This window comes from Vigna unguiculata, chromosome 8 (genome assembly GCF_004118075.2).
Source record: "Vigna unguiculata cultivar IT97K-499-35 chromosome 8, ASM411807v1, whole genome shotgun sequence".
Classification (NCBI taxonomy): Eukaryota; Viridiplantae; Streptophyta; class Magnoliopsida; order Fabales; family Fabaceae; genus Vigna; species Vigna unguiculata.
This window is the reverse complement of record NC_040286.1, coordinates 7,221,102-7,235,869: the sequence shown is the minus strand read 5'-3', so window position 1 is coordinate 7,235,869 and position 14,768 is coordinate 7,221,102.

Genomic DNA, 14,768 nt, shown 5'->3' with positions numbered 1-14,768 from the left:
TAATTTATATTTGTACTTTTGCAGCAAAGTTTTTTAAAATAGTAGATGATGCCCTGATATCTACAGACATGTTATCCACTTACACGGTTTAAAAAAAAAAGTTTCGTGTTTAGATTTCAAAGTGTTTTTTTTTTATTGTAAGAATAGTGTTTGTATTCAAATTTATTGAGTAATACGGATACAAAACGTGCCTATAATGTCACCCAGTTAACATATGCTAGAGACAACACAAACGTAAAAAATGACCGATGACATTTTTGTAAATAAAGTGTCAAATTTAACGTTTGTCCAACACTGCTCCGACGTCGCTTAACGTCGGTTTCTCCCAGCCCCGGCGTTACTCTAGCGTAACGTTTGTCTCCACCACGCCAACGTCACTCGACGTATGTTATACTACTTATCCAGCGTCAATTAACATCAGGTAAATCCAGAACCGACGTCCCACACCTTAAATTTCAGATATGCAACGTGCAAACGCCATTGTTTCTCTTCCCCGCAAGTTCTCCTTCACATTCCGCCGGCTAGCACGACCTCCACAGGTTAGTTTTCCACCATGAAACTTGTTGGGTTTTGATTTGTGCACTAATTTAAGCATTTTGAACCGATTGGATTTCGTTTTGGTCTCCATTTCACATAAATGCAGGGTTTTCTTCCCTTTTGCATCGTGAAGCTTTTTTTGCCGACAGTAGACCCTCCTCCATCTGCATCCTTGTTTTTGCTACAAGAGATTAGGTTTTCATTTTCCTCTAGTTCATATATGCGTTTATTTTGTATATTTTTTGGCTTATTTTTTTTATTAGAAAAATTATGATTTTTGATAAATTTTGAATAAAATTTAGATTTATTATTAGATGGGTTGCTTATTAAAATAATTTTAATGTATTATGTTGATTTTTTTGGCTTATTTTTTTTTATGATAGTTGATAAATTTGGAATAAAATTTATATTTATTATTAGATTTGTTGTATGTTAAAATAATTGTAATTTTTTAAATATTATTATTCCATTGTTATTTTATATGTGAAAATTTATTATAATTTTAGTTCACAATATTGAGTGAACCTTAGTTTCTGTTTGAGATTTAGTACAAATGATTAAATTTTTAATCGTTTGTATTAAATCTTGAATTGTTCGATCGGACAGTTTGAATAAAATATTTTTCATAATTGGCTATAACGTATATATTGAGGTTTATGTGTAAATTTGATAAATTTTCGATTGAGGCAATTTGTGTTGTTCTCTGGATGCATACTTGATTGTGATCATAACTGATCTCTTTCATTTCGTGTACTTCAGAGATCAATGTGAAATGATGTCGAAATTTTGTCAAATTTATGATGTTTGACTTCTTCGTATACTGGTTAGGAAATTATGAAAAATAATTTTTCAAATGGGTAGGGCCTTACCTTGTGAGAATTAAAAGTTTGAGATTGATGGAGGTTTTTATGAAAATAGTATGGATCGGAGATGGATAAATGAGCGTCGCATCAATGAACAGTATGAAAAAGGGGTTTCTGAATTTTTGCAATATGCTCAAGAACACACAATCTTTGTTAATGAGACATATTTTTGTCCTTGTGTTCGTTGTCTTAATCAAATATGTCACAAGTTGGGCATAATGTGTAATCATCTATTCATCTTCAGTATAATGAGGAGTTATACACTTTGGACTTGGCATGGAGAAGTATTAGACAAGCCTACGACGTCACGAGGAACAAATTATGTAGACCAATGGATGAATGGTCATTTAGAAGACATGATACGTGATATTGGGGAAGAAAATTTTGGAAAAGCTCATTTATTTGATTCTCTTAAGTCTGATTCAGAGGAAGAGTTGTACCTAGGATGCGCTACCTTTACATGGCTGTCGATAACTTTGAAATTGTTCAGTTTAAAAGAAAGGAATGGATGGACTGATAAAAGTTTCACAAATTTGTTGGAGTTACTAAAGGGGATGCTTCCAGAAAATAACACGTTACCTATCCATAATTACGAGGCAAATTTTTTTTATGTCCAAGGGTTTGGAATATCAAAAGATACATGCATGCCCCAATGATTGTGTTTTATACAGAAACGAGTTTGCTGCCCTCAAGGTGTGTCCAACATGTGGTTTATCGTAGTTTAAAAAGAAAATTGATGAAAGTGGTGATGAAGACAAAGATGGTTTGTTTGCTAAAGTGATGTGGTATCTGCCTATAATACCTAGATTCAAACAATTGTTTTCCATTAAAGAAGATGCAAAGAACCTGAAATGGCACGTTGATGGAAGAAAGTGTGATAATCTTCTTTGACACCCAGTTGATTCTCCACAATGGAAGAAGATTGATGAAACATTTCTAGACTTTGATGCAGAGCCAAGAAACTTAAGACTTGGACTTCCTACAGATGGTATAAATCCTTATAGGAACTTAAGTAGCAAACATATTTCATGGCCAATTTCATTGATGATTTACAATCTATATCCTTTGTTGTGCATGAAGAGAAAATATATGATGTTATCTATGATGATATTGGGTCTTAGACAACTTGGAATTGACATTGATGTGTACCTAAAGTCGTTGATCGATGATTTGAAATTGTTTTGGGAAGAATGCTTTGATGTGTACGGTTCATATTGTCAAGAAACTTTCTATTTGCGTGCAATGTTATTTTGCACCATAAATGATTTCCCAGCATATGAAAACTTGAGCGATTACAATGTTAAAGGTCATTTCGCATGTCCCATTTATGAAAAAAAAACACGAGTTATATTCAATTGTATGGTCAAAAAACTATGTATACAAAACATCGACAATTCCTTCCTCGAAATCATCCTTACCATAGAATGCAAAAAGCATTTAATGGAAGTCCTGAGGATGAAGTTGTGACGAGATTCCGCAATGAAGAAGTATACAACTAGGTGAAAAACATTGATATTGTGTTCGGCAAACATCAAAAGAAGAAGACCACAGAGAAAAAATTTTGAAGAAACAATCACTCTTCTTTAATATTTCATATTGGTGTAAACTTGAGGTACAACATTGTATAGACATGATGCACGTTGAAAAAAATATATGTGATAGCATCATTGGGACTTTACTAAATGTAAAAGGAAAGACCAAGGATAGAGTAAAAGCACGACAAGATTTGGTCGACATGGTCATCTGTTCTGAGTTACATCCACAATCAATTAGAAGACGCACCTACCTACCCCTAGCCTATCACACTCTTTCTAGAAAAGAGAAGAAAATGTTTTGTCAGTGCTTAAGAAGTGTGAAGGTTCCCCAAGGTTACTCTTCAAATATTAGTAGCCTTGTTTCTATGCAAGCTTTAAAGTTAGTTGGTTTAAAGTCTCATGATTGTCATGTGTTGATGCAACAACTATTACCAGTAGCTATTCGAGCCATCTTACCTCCTTCTGTTAGAGGTATTCTAACACATTTGTGTATGTTCTTTAATGCAATATGCAAGAAAGTTATTGACCTTCGAGTGTTAGATGATATAGAAAATGAGGCTATTAGACTATTGTGACAATTGGATATGTATTTTCCACCCTCCTTTTTCAATATCATGGTTCATTTTATAGTTCATCTATTGAGGGAAATTCGATTTTATGGGTCGGTTTTCTTGAGATGGATGTACCCAGTTGAGAGATACATGATAATCTTAAAGGGATATATCAAGAATCAGTATCGACCGGAAGCTTCAATTATAGAGCGATACATTACAAAAGAAGCCATTGAATTCTGTTCAAGTTATATGCCAAGTTGTGAACCAGTTGGAGTTCCTAAGAATAGACATGAAGGTAAATGTGAATGAAGGCAAGGATGTTCGAGGAGTGAAGATTCAAATTGTTAGTAGAAAAGAAGTTGATCAAGTCCATTTGTACATCTTAAAACACATTGTAGAAGTGATTTCTTACATTTCACAACACATTAATGAAATGAAGTCTGCACACCCATGTATGAGTGAAAAATGGGCACTTAATGAATATAACAAAATTTTCTTATCATGGTTTAAGAAAAAAATTTACGTGATTCCAAATGTTTCTGAAACTCTATTGAGGCTAGCTCGTGGACCGAACACCGATGTGGTCACATATGACGAGTACTACATAAACAATTATTGTTTCTATTCAAAGATTGAAGATGACAAAAGTAGAGTTCAAAATAGTGGGGTTACGCTTCAAACCGAAACTGTACATTTTGCCAGTTCTAAGGATAAAAATCCAATTACGGTATCCATGAGTTACTTCAGAATAATACAAGAAATATGGGAAGTTGACTAGTAACTTTTAGAGTGCTAGTTTTCAAGTATAAATGGGTTGATAACAATTCCGGTGTGGGAACATATGACCTCGGCTTCACTTTGGTGGATCTTAACAAGATAAGTTATATGGATGAACCATTTATTGTGGCAAGTCAAGCAAGCAAAATTTTTTATGTCATTGATCCAGCCAATCAGAAATGGTCAATTGTATTAGAAGGAAGAAGCATGCATAGAAATCATGATGAAAATTGTCTTGATCTACTTGAGATGACGTCTTTCTCATCAACAACCATTCAAGACAAGGTTGATGACGTAACTAGCGACATCCATGCTATTCGAAGTGATCACAATGAAGACATATGGGAGAAAAAAATACCTTAAGTTTATTTATTAATATCTTCAAATTTATAATTTTATATTTTTCGTATAATACAGTAGAAGTAATTGAGTATATTTTTCTTATTAACATTTTCTAATGATGTGTTCTTTAGGTATGACGAACTTTGGGTCAGAAAAGAGTGGACTTGGTAGATTTGTGACTCGGTTGCCGAGTGTCACAAACCAATGACTTGGTAAATAAAGGTTATTGGTCAAGATTGATCCCCGATCGAGTGATCCTAGTGGCCTAGGGGAAAAAGATTACCGTAGCTATATAGGGATGTTGGCCAAAACAAAAATCCTTATTGTGATTGTTTCGTGGGATGACGTCACGGAGGTCGACAAGAACCTCCTATGGCAAGATATTTTTGTATGTTTACTTAAAGCAACTATATTGTTTATTATCTTACTTAACACATAACTTATTTGTTGTTTTGAACAGCAAAAATTTGAGATTGCTCCAAACACTAAGCGAATTAGAAAGAATGTGTTATCTCACATTGGCACTAGATGAAGGGACTTCAAGGCAAGGCTCACACGTCTATATATGTTCGGAGACAGATAACATGATACTCCTTGTATGAAGTACTCAATATTTGAGGAGGATTGGATGTATTTTTGTGCATGAAGAGAGTTTGAGGATTGGCAGGTTTGTTTATGAAATTTGTTTGTAGTGACATTAGTCACACATTTTGGAATTAAAGTTATTAAATAATGTTATGTGTGTAACAGGGAAAAAGGACAACAGCCTAAGAAAGACAAAGGAATAATGATACATTGCACGTACTATCTCAAGGTGGCTATGCATTATTAGAGAAAAAATGAAAAAGTCTTGTGCACAAGCCTTAGGACTTGAGTCCCCTAACGAAGTACCTGTAATTCCTAGGTACGAGTTGTGGAAGGCTACTCGGACTAAGTCCGATGTGATCATGACATCACAATCCGCTGAAATGATATCATGACATCAATCTGAATGATGCACTAGAGATCGTTGCGAGAGACAAGATGTTAAATATTTCAATTTTACAACTATGATGCATGTAAGATTTTTTATTGTATTCCACATTTAGAACTTGGAATTTGTACTTTTTAATTTTATACATAACTCTCTTATTGTAGGTACATGAACAAAGTAATTGTGGAATAAGGTCGATCTTCCATGTATGGATTCATTGAATCTCAGACCATTCAAGCTTCTGGAAACACACCTGATCACGTGAAAAGTTATTTGCAAACATGGATGGTTGAATCAAACAAAGTGATTTACATTGCGTTGTACAATGATGGTAGGTGTTATTGCTTGTAATATTTTATGAATTATTGTTGATTATTCAACTAAGTACTTGTGATTGATGATAGGTCTCATTGGCAACTATTGGTCATCATTCCAAATCAATGCACGGTTGTATGGTTTTGATCATTGCATTGGAAGATTGAAAATTCTTTGAAAAACATTTTACAAGAGTAAATGTTACTTTTTTTTCATATAATGTATTTAGTTATTAAAACTAACCTTTATTTTATGTTTCCAAAGTTCATTAGAGTTGTGGGTAAGCCTAGAGCACAACAGATTAAAGTATTATACCCAAAGGTTGTAACTCATTCATTTACCAAGGTATTAATTTATGCATGTCAACTTATGAACTTGATATGTGATTATTTTCTTTGTCATCTTTAGCGTAACAAGCAAGAAGATTCATGGGAATGTGGGTATTATGTCATGTCTTGGATAAGAACAATCATTCGAGCTGCAGTTAAAGATGATTGGATAGAGGTAATAATATATGTATATATCTTTAAGATATTATAAATCATATCAAACCTTAAACAATGATATTCATGCATAATGAATTTGTATTATCTTTTAGCGCTTCAAGAATCCATCACCTCTATCGGATGACACTATCCAGACACAAGATAAGAGTGAGCAGCATATTTATTGGAACAATGGAGTTAGGCCCTAGAACAACATTAAAATTTTATTTTAAAAACTTTGTGGAACAATTTCTTGATGAAACTTTTAGTTTTGTGGTAATTGTAAAAGTTTAGACAACTTTACAATTATGAGTTAAAATTACCACATTGTTGAAATATAACGTGAACTGTTCTGGAACTTTTCTGTTTCTCATGAGTGGGAATTTATAAATAGAGCAAAACTTTAAAAAAACTGCTAATATTGGCGTTTGTCCTTGCACTAACAAAAACCAAACGACGTCGACTGTTAGTGCAAGGACAAACGTCAATTTCAAACTGATGTTAAGGGACGTCGGTCCGTTATTTTTGACGTTAAGTATGTCAGTTTTTCTTTCAGACGTTAATTTTAACGTCACCATATGTGACGTCGATATTTTCACATACGTCAAAAGCCAAAAATAACAGAAGTTATAAGAACTTTTCTGTTAGTAAAGATGCAAAAGGAGACTATTATCCTTTTAACTTAAAAGTACAATAAAATTTTCATCAAATCTAAATATTAAATAGAATATATAATTTTAAATTTTAATAAACCAAATTATAAACATTTAAACTTTATTTTATAAAATATGAATTTAAGTACACTAACATAATCCAATTATTTATATCTATAATTATAACATTCAAATTAGTTTCCTTTACAAAATACGGATTTGCATTAATTTTTAATTTTTTTATATTTAGGCTCAGTTTGAATTAAATTCAATTCAAATTATTTAAACTTAGATACAATTTTTCAAAATCAAACTAGTGCATATCTTAATTAAATATTAAATGATAAAATTATAAAAGATATTGTTAACATGTGTATCAAGAGGAAGTAATAATTTATTTATACAAAAAATACTTAATACTTAATATCTTTATAATTGAAACAAGTACTAAATTTATCAATTTGAAACAAAGATGTAAAATATGAAAAATTGCAACTTAATCAATTAATTAATTTTTTGAACAGCTACCTTAATCATTTTAAATATTCAGATTTATTTATTCAAAATAATACTAAAATTAAATTTATAAACTATGATACACATTTTAGTACATTAATTTTTTATTATTAAATTACATATAAAAAGTAAATGAAAAATATGCTATAATGAATTAACATAAAAAATCACATTAAAATTTTTATATAATTTTAATTGAAATATCAATATAATTTCAAAACAATTACAAGTTACAATCATAAAATAAACAACATAATCATAATTTTAAAAAAGTTAATACATCTCTAAAACACATAATATATAACCATCTCAAAATATTAATATATTATAATATTATTATCATAACATAAACAATAAATATAAAAAATGTTAAAATATAGAAACTAATTAGAAATTTCTAAAACAGTTATGGTACAACTATTTTCTTTGAATACTTTAAAAGTAATATTCGAAATTATTTAATCAAACTTTTAATTATTTTTTAAAATACAATATAAAAATTTAAATATTATTTTTTTAATTTTATCAAAATTATTTATTATACCATATACACCTTACATATACTATTAATAAGATTAAAATAATAATATTTAAAATATATTAAAAAAATGTTATAAAATACAACTAATAATAGATAGAAGAAGTAAAGACTAAATAGAAAATGAGAGAATGGGGAGTAACTATGTCTTATTATTGATAGGAATAGTCATATTTATAGATACAACAACATAGTAACCCATAAAAGATACAAATGAAATAGTTAATACAAATATTTACATAAAGAGTATGCATCATATGAGTATCAATCATATCAATCATATAAGTAATTGTATCAAATCAATGGACGATCATTAATTCATAACAGCCCCCCTTGGGTATCCATTGATAAGAGAACGTGTCTCGTTAAAACCATACTAGGAAAAATCCTTTGGAATAAAAACCTAGTGAATGAAAAAGAGTAAACTAAACATTGTATTCACACACATTGAATTATAGACCTTAACTAAACATATTCATGACTTACCTCATGTAATGCTAAAAATTATGCATGATTTTTACGATGTTGTTGTTATGATCTCTTTCACATATCGTCATGAAATCATTGTGCTACCACATCTGAATAAATATCTTGTTTGTGATCCACCATTGACATTGTGAAAATATAATAAATAACATGCACCTGCATTATCCATTAGATTTAATTTTGAATCATTTGGATAAAATAATTCCATATTTGTAGTACCCTTAAGGTAACAGAGTATATTTTTTACTCCAATCCATTGTCTTCTTGTAGGTGAAGAACTATATTTTGCGTAACAAATTTATAGCAAATGTAATATCACATCAAGTATAATTAGCAAGATACATTAATGTTCTTATAACTAAGGAATGGTACTTCTTGACCAAAAAGGTCTTCATCATTCTCTTGAGGTCTAAGAAGAGCATTTATCAATATCTAACGACCTTACAACTATTAGAGTGCATAATAGATGCGACTTGTCTATTTAGAACATTTTACGCACCTTAATTATGTAAGCAACTTGTTGATGTATAAAAAAACATTTGTTTAAATACTCAATTGTAATCTCAAACAAAAATTTTGCCTTTTCAAGATCCTTCATCTCAAACTCTTTCTTTAAGCAATCAATTGTCTTTATGTGCTCATTAGGAGTTTCAATGATGTTTATGTCATCTACATAAACAATAATTATGGCATGTTCATTTTTGGATTTTTTTTCCATATAAATACAAGAACAAATAAGATCATTTCTATATCATTCTTTTAATAAGTACTCAATAAGACAGTTATACCAGACACGTCATAATTGCTTTAATCAATAAAAGGACTTGTTCAATTTTTTTGAATAACCATCTTTTAAATTTATTTATTCAAAATAATACTAAAATTAAATTTGTAAACTATGATACACATTTTACACTAATTTGTTATTATTAAGTTACACATAAAAAGTAAATGAAAAATATACTGTAATGAATAAGCATAACAAATCACATTAAAAATTTCATATAACTTTAATTGAAATATCAATATAATTTCAAAACAATTACAAATTACAATCATAAAATATACAGCATAATCATAATTTTAAAAAAATTAATGCACTTCTAAAATATTTTATGTATAACCATCTCAAAATATTAATATATTATAATATTATTATCATAACATAAACAATAAACATACAAAAATGTTGAAATATAGAAACTAACTAGAAATTTCTAAAACAGTTATGGTACAACTATTTTCTTTGAATATTTAAAAATAATATTAATAAATTATTTAATCAAACTTTTAATTATTTTTCCAAATACAATATAAAAAATTAAATATTATTTTTTAATTTTATCAAAATTATTTATTATACCATATACACCAGCAAATATACTAGTAATAAGATTAAAATAATAATATGTAAAATATTTTATAAAAATATTTTATTAATATTATAATAAATATAACTCAATTTTTTTATTTAATAAATTAATATAAAAATAAACAAATGACACGTGTGACGACCATTTTTTTTTTACTTTTTTTTGTTACTATTATTCTCTATATTATACTTATAAAAAAGTTAACATATAATTTTACAATAACATATAACATACTAAATATTCATATATACATATAACAAGTTACAGTATTGTATGCATCTTAAATTCGTATCATTTGATACATATTATATTTTCTACACTAGAAGAGGAAGAAGATTATGGATAGGATTCACTTGGATTATTGGGGGTAATTAAAAAGTGATTTCAATCTATCCTTCCAAGATAAACGATGCATTTGGAGCATTTAGTAATGCAATGGTAGAATTTGTAGTTCCTTGAAACGTTACCGAATAATTTACTGCATTAATTTACCATGCGTTTCCCGAGAATACTGCTACTATAACAGTAAGGAATAGGCTGGCATGTTAGGGGCAATCATCTACGATGAGATTATAATTTTTTTTTATACACAACCATAAAATAGGGAAGTGAGACAAATATCACATGAAAATATAACATGTCTTAATAAGATAAAATGAAATGAAAACTCATTTAAATCCATAAAACTTTGATCTTTATTTCATTAATAAAGATTTTGATTAATTTTGTAATAACTAGTCAGGATAATTGAGTCTCATCATGGCCAACAAAGTAACTCAAGAACATCTCGTCTTGAGTACTAACTACTTATTTAATCTCTAAGGACATACCTCCAACTACAATAATCAAATCTTTATTTATTATAAGTTTTATTTTAATATTAAATTATATAATTATATAAATAATAAATAAATAGGATTAGTGCAATACTAAAAATAAATATAATAAATAAAAGGATCATTATGTGACTAGAGATAAATATAAATAAATAAATGAGAGTAAATATAAATTAAATAAATACGACTAGTGCACAACTTGAGATAAATATAAATAAAAATAAATAAATAAGAGCGGGTATTAAATATGAATTAAAATGAGGTTAGGGACACCTCACTTAAGGTAAATAGAAATAAAAATAGTTATGAAGAAATAAAAGATGATAAAAGTAAAAAGATAAAATGATAGATGTCTCCTCCCCTTACCTTAGTTCTAGTGCGAATTACACCAAGGTTGTATTGAGACTTTGATGATATATAATTTTTTTTCTCTTTGTTGTTACTATGTATCCTCACTCTCTCTTTTGCTTTATCAATTCTTCTCTGTTTTTGTTTTACCTCCTCCACATGCCTTCACCCTTCATCTCATGTATACTACTCAAAGTAATGATTACTGTTAGTTTTCTTTTAACCAAATTTTTTTCAATATTGTGCTAATTACATTCATAACTAAAACCTTGTTCTCGATTTTTTTTTTTCAAATTAATATTCATTTATTATGTACTTCAAATGTAGGGATGTTAAAATGGGCCAGGTCCGCCGGGCCGGCCCGCCAGCCCGCCAAAGAAAGGGTAGGCCGGGTTGAAGTTTCCAGCACGCCAACTCGTTGTAACCCGACCTGCCAGTCTAGCGGACCAGCCCGTCCTGGGCCGTCAACCCGTTTTTTATTTTATTTTTATATTATATAAATAAATAAATATATATATATATATATATATATATATATAATAGATTTATAAACAAAATTTATAAAAAGTTAAAAAAATTTAAAAAAATTAAAAAAATTAAAAAAAAAAAAGACAGGCCAGCCCGCCGACCCGCTAGCGCGCCTTAAGACAGGACAGGTTACAATATCCAACCCGTTTATTGGTGGCAGGCCAGCCCGACCCGATCCGTTTTTGGCGGGCCACAGCCGGACCGGACCAAAACAGGTCGGGCGAGCCCGTTTTGCCACCCATATTCAAATGGTTACATACTTTTACTATAATATATATATATATATATATATATATATATATATATATATATATATATATATATATTCGATAAACTTTGGACTCTAACAATGTTTTTAAAAAATTGTGGCCACTAAATATAACTCAATCATTTACCACAAATATTTGTTTCAGATTCAGACTTTTTATTTCTTCTATTATTATAATAAATACGATTATTTCCCATTAACATATATCTACGTATAAATTCTAAAGTATTTAATATATTTTCTTATAAAATATTCAATTATTTGTATATTCTGGATATTTATAATCTTTATATCTATATGTTCATAATTTATTAAATTAGATACAACATACATGAAAAGTAATGTATTATAAAATTTTAGGTGTTAACATACTAAAAATATGGTGGTATAAATTTTGAGATGTTACACATAGTACTGTGTGTTTGCTGATATTTGATGCTCTTTGAGTGCATTTTACCTTAACATGTTGTATACATGGTTTTCTAATTTAAATATTTGTTACATGAGATAATATTTAGTTATAGAAAAGTATTTTTAATTTAGTTTTATGCTTTTATAAACATTTTGACATTAGAAAAACTTATTTTTATAGTTATTGGTTGATGTTCGGGATGACAACGGGTCGGGTCGGGTCGAAGTAGCAGCGGTGTGGTGGTGTGAGTGGCCGGAGTGTATTAGCAGCGATAGGCGGAGCACCAGGCAGAGGGCTGAAATCGCAGCGCGAGAAAGAAGAAGAAGGAAAGGGATCACGTTTTTGAACCCTAACAGACTTTATGGCCTTGGTTCAATTTTTAACCGAGGCAGAAAACTATATTTGGCACTGATCTAATTCCAACTAAGGCCAAACACCACTGCCGTAGTGGCATTTTTTAAATATTGGCCAACTTTTTGGCACTGGTCCAATTCCATCAGAAGCATATAACCCCTTTCGGTTATATGTTGAACCGAGGCATAAAACTTTGAAAAAATTACAAAAATGTCACTGCGTCATTTTATGCTTCGGTTAAATGACAATCGAGGCCTATCACGCGAGTCAAAAAGCCAAAATTGCACTAGTATTGCTACTAACCTGCAAAAGAAATAAATTTGTCCATTGTCTGCTTGTTACCCGTCGAATACCCAACCCGTGGGTATGTGATACACAAGAATTTTTAGATAAAGATTTTTTTAAATTAAAAAAATAACAAAAATTACAAATAAGAAAAATATAAGTTAAATTTTAATTTTAATTAAATTTAATCTAACTATAAATTTAATTTTAATTTTAATTAAATTTAACTTAATAAAATGTAAATTAAATTTTATTTTTTTGTGAGTAATTCATACTCATGGGTACAGATACTATGATACCCAAACCCGATTATTAAAATACTCATTACCTGTTGGTAATAAATACTCATAAGTATCAACTATCCACTACATAATTTATCCATAAATACCCGTGAAGATGAGTATTTTGTCATTCCTAACTAAATATGACCAATGTTTGAGTTCAAAGATAGTCAAATTTTGGAGTTAGCGATGTTTGTAAGTATTAAAAAATTAATTTTAGTTTATTTTTCTTTGTTATAAAAAGAAATATATATTAATTAATGTATATTTGTAATTTTGAAGTGACAAATTTTCAAAATAGCATATTTTAATACATTAATATGTTATTATTAAATTACACATAAAAAAAGTAAATGAAAGAGATACTATCGTGGATAGACATAAGAAATCACATTTAAAACTTTATATAATTTAGCTACAATGTCAATATAATTTCAAAATAATTACAAATTACAATCTCAAGATATATAACATAAAGAAACAATTCCATAAAGAAAACAGATAATCAAATTTAAAAATATTTTAAATATCTCTCTACTCCATCACTACAACAAAATGTCTCATTAACAACCAATTTTAGTGACCAAAAGTTGTTAGTCACTATAGTGACCAATTTAGATACAAATTTACAAAATAAAAAATTATTGATTATTAACATAGTCACTATTATCAATAAAAAAATATAATTGCCTATCTTGATGTTCAACTTGTGCCGAAGGTCGGGAGGCAACCTGTCTTGACCTTTTGTCCAAGCTACCTCGTCTCGACTTTCAACTTGAATTATTATGTCTCAACCTTCAGATGAGCAGATAATATATAGGTATATTCATGCATTAGTTTAGGACATTTTTATTCATTTGTACATTATTAGGCTAATTTCATCATACATTATCTAGTTTCAGATCATACATTTGGATTGGTGCATTGTTTGTGTAAACATGTCTTAAGGGAGTAAGTTAGACACAAAACAACATTTTCCACAAGTGTCTGGTGGAGTCTTCCACGACTTGTGGATTTGGCTTAAAAAATACGAGTTTCAAAACAGCTTGTTCCACAAATGCCTGGTGGATTTTTCCACGACTTGTGGTTTTTGCTTCAAATTGGAGGATACAAAACAGTGTGTTCCATAGGTTCCTGGTGGGTCTTTCCACGACCTGTGGAGTTTGCTTCAGAAGATCATGCGCAAAACAGCATGTTCCACAGGTGGCATGTGGGTTTTTCCATAACCTGTGGATTTTCCAGCCAGAAATCTAAAGATTACATGGATTGAAAAAGATTTAAAAGGAAAAGAAAATATAAAGAGAAGAAATATAGGGAAACAGTTAGAGGAGAGAGAAAATCGCCTTAGCAAATGAGAGAATGTGGAAAAAGATAAAAGGAGGGCGTTCACGAAAGAAAACATCTTCTTCCTCTCTATTTTGTCAGTGGCTTTGCCTACTATTTGGAGTTTTTCTTTTCATTATGCAAAACTAATTTCCTTTTGTTTGAGGATTGATGTAAGACTTTGGA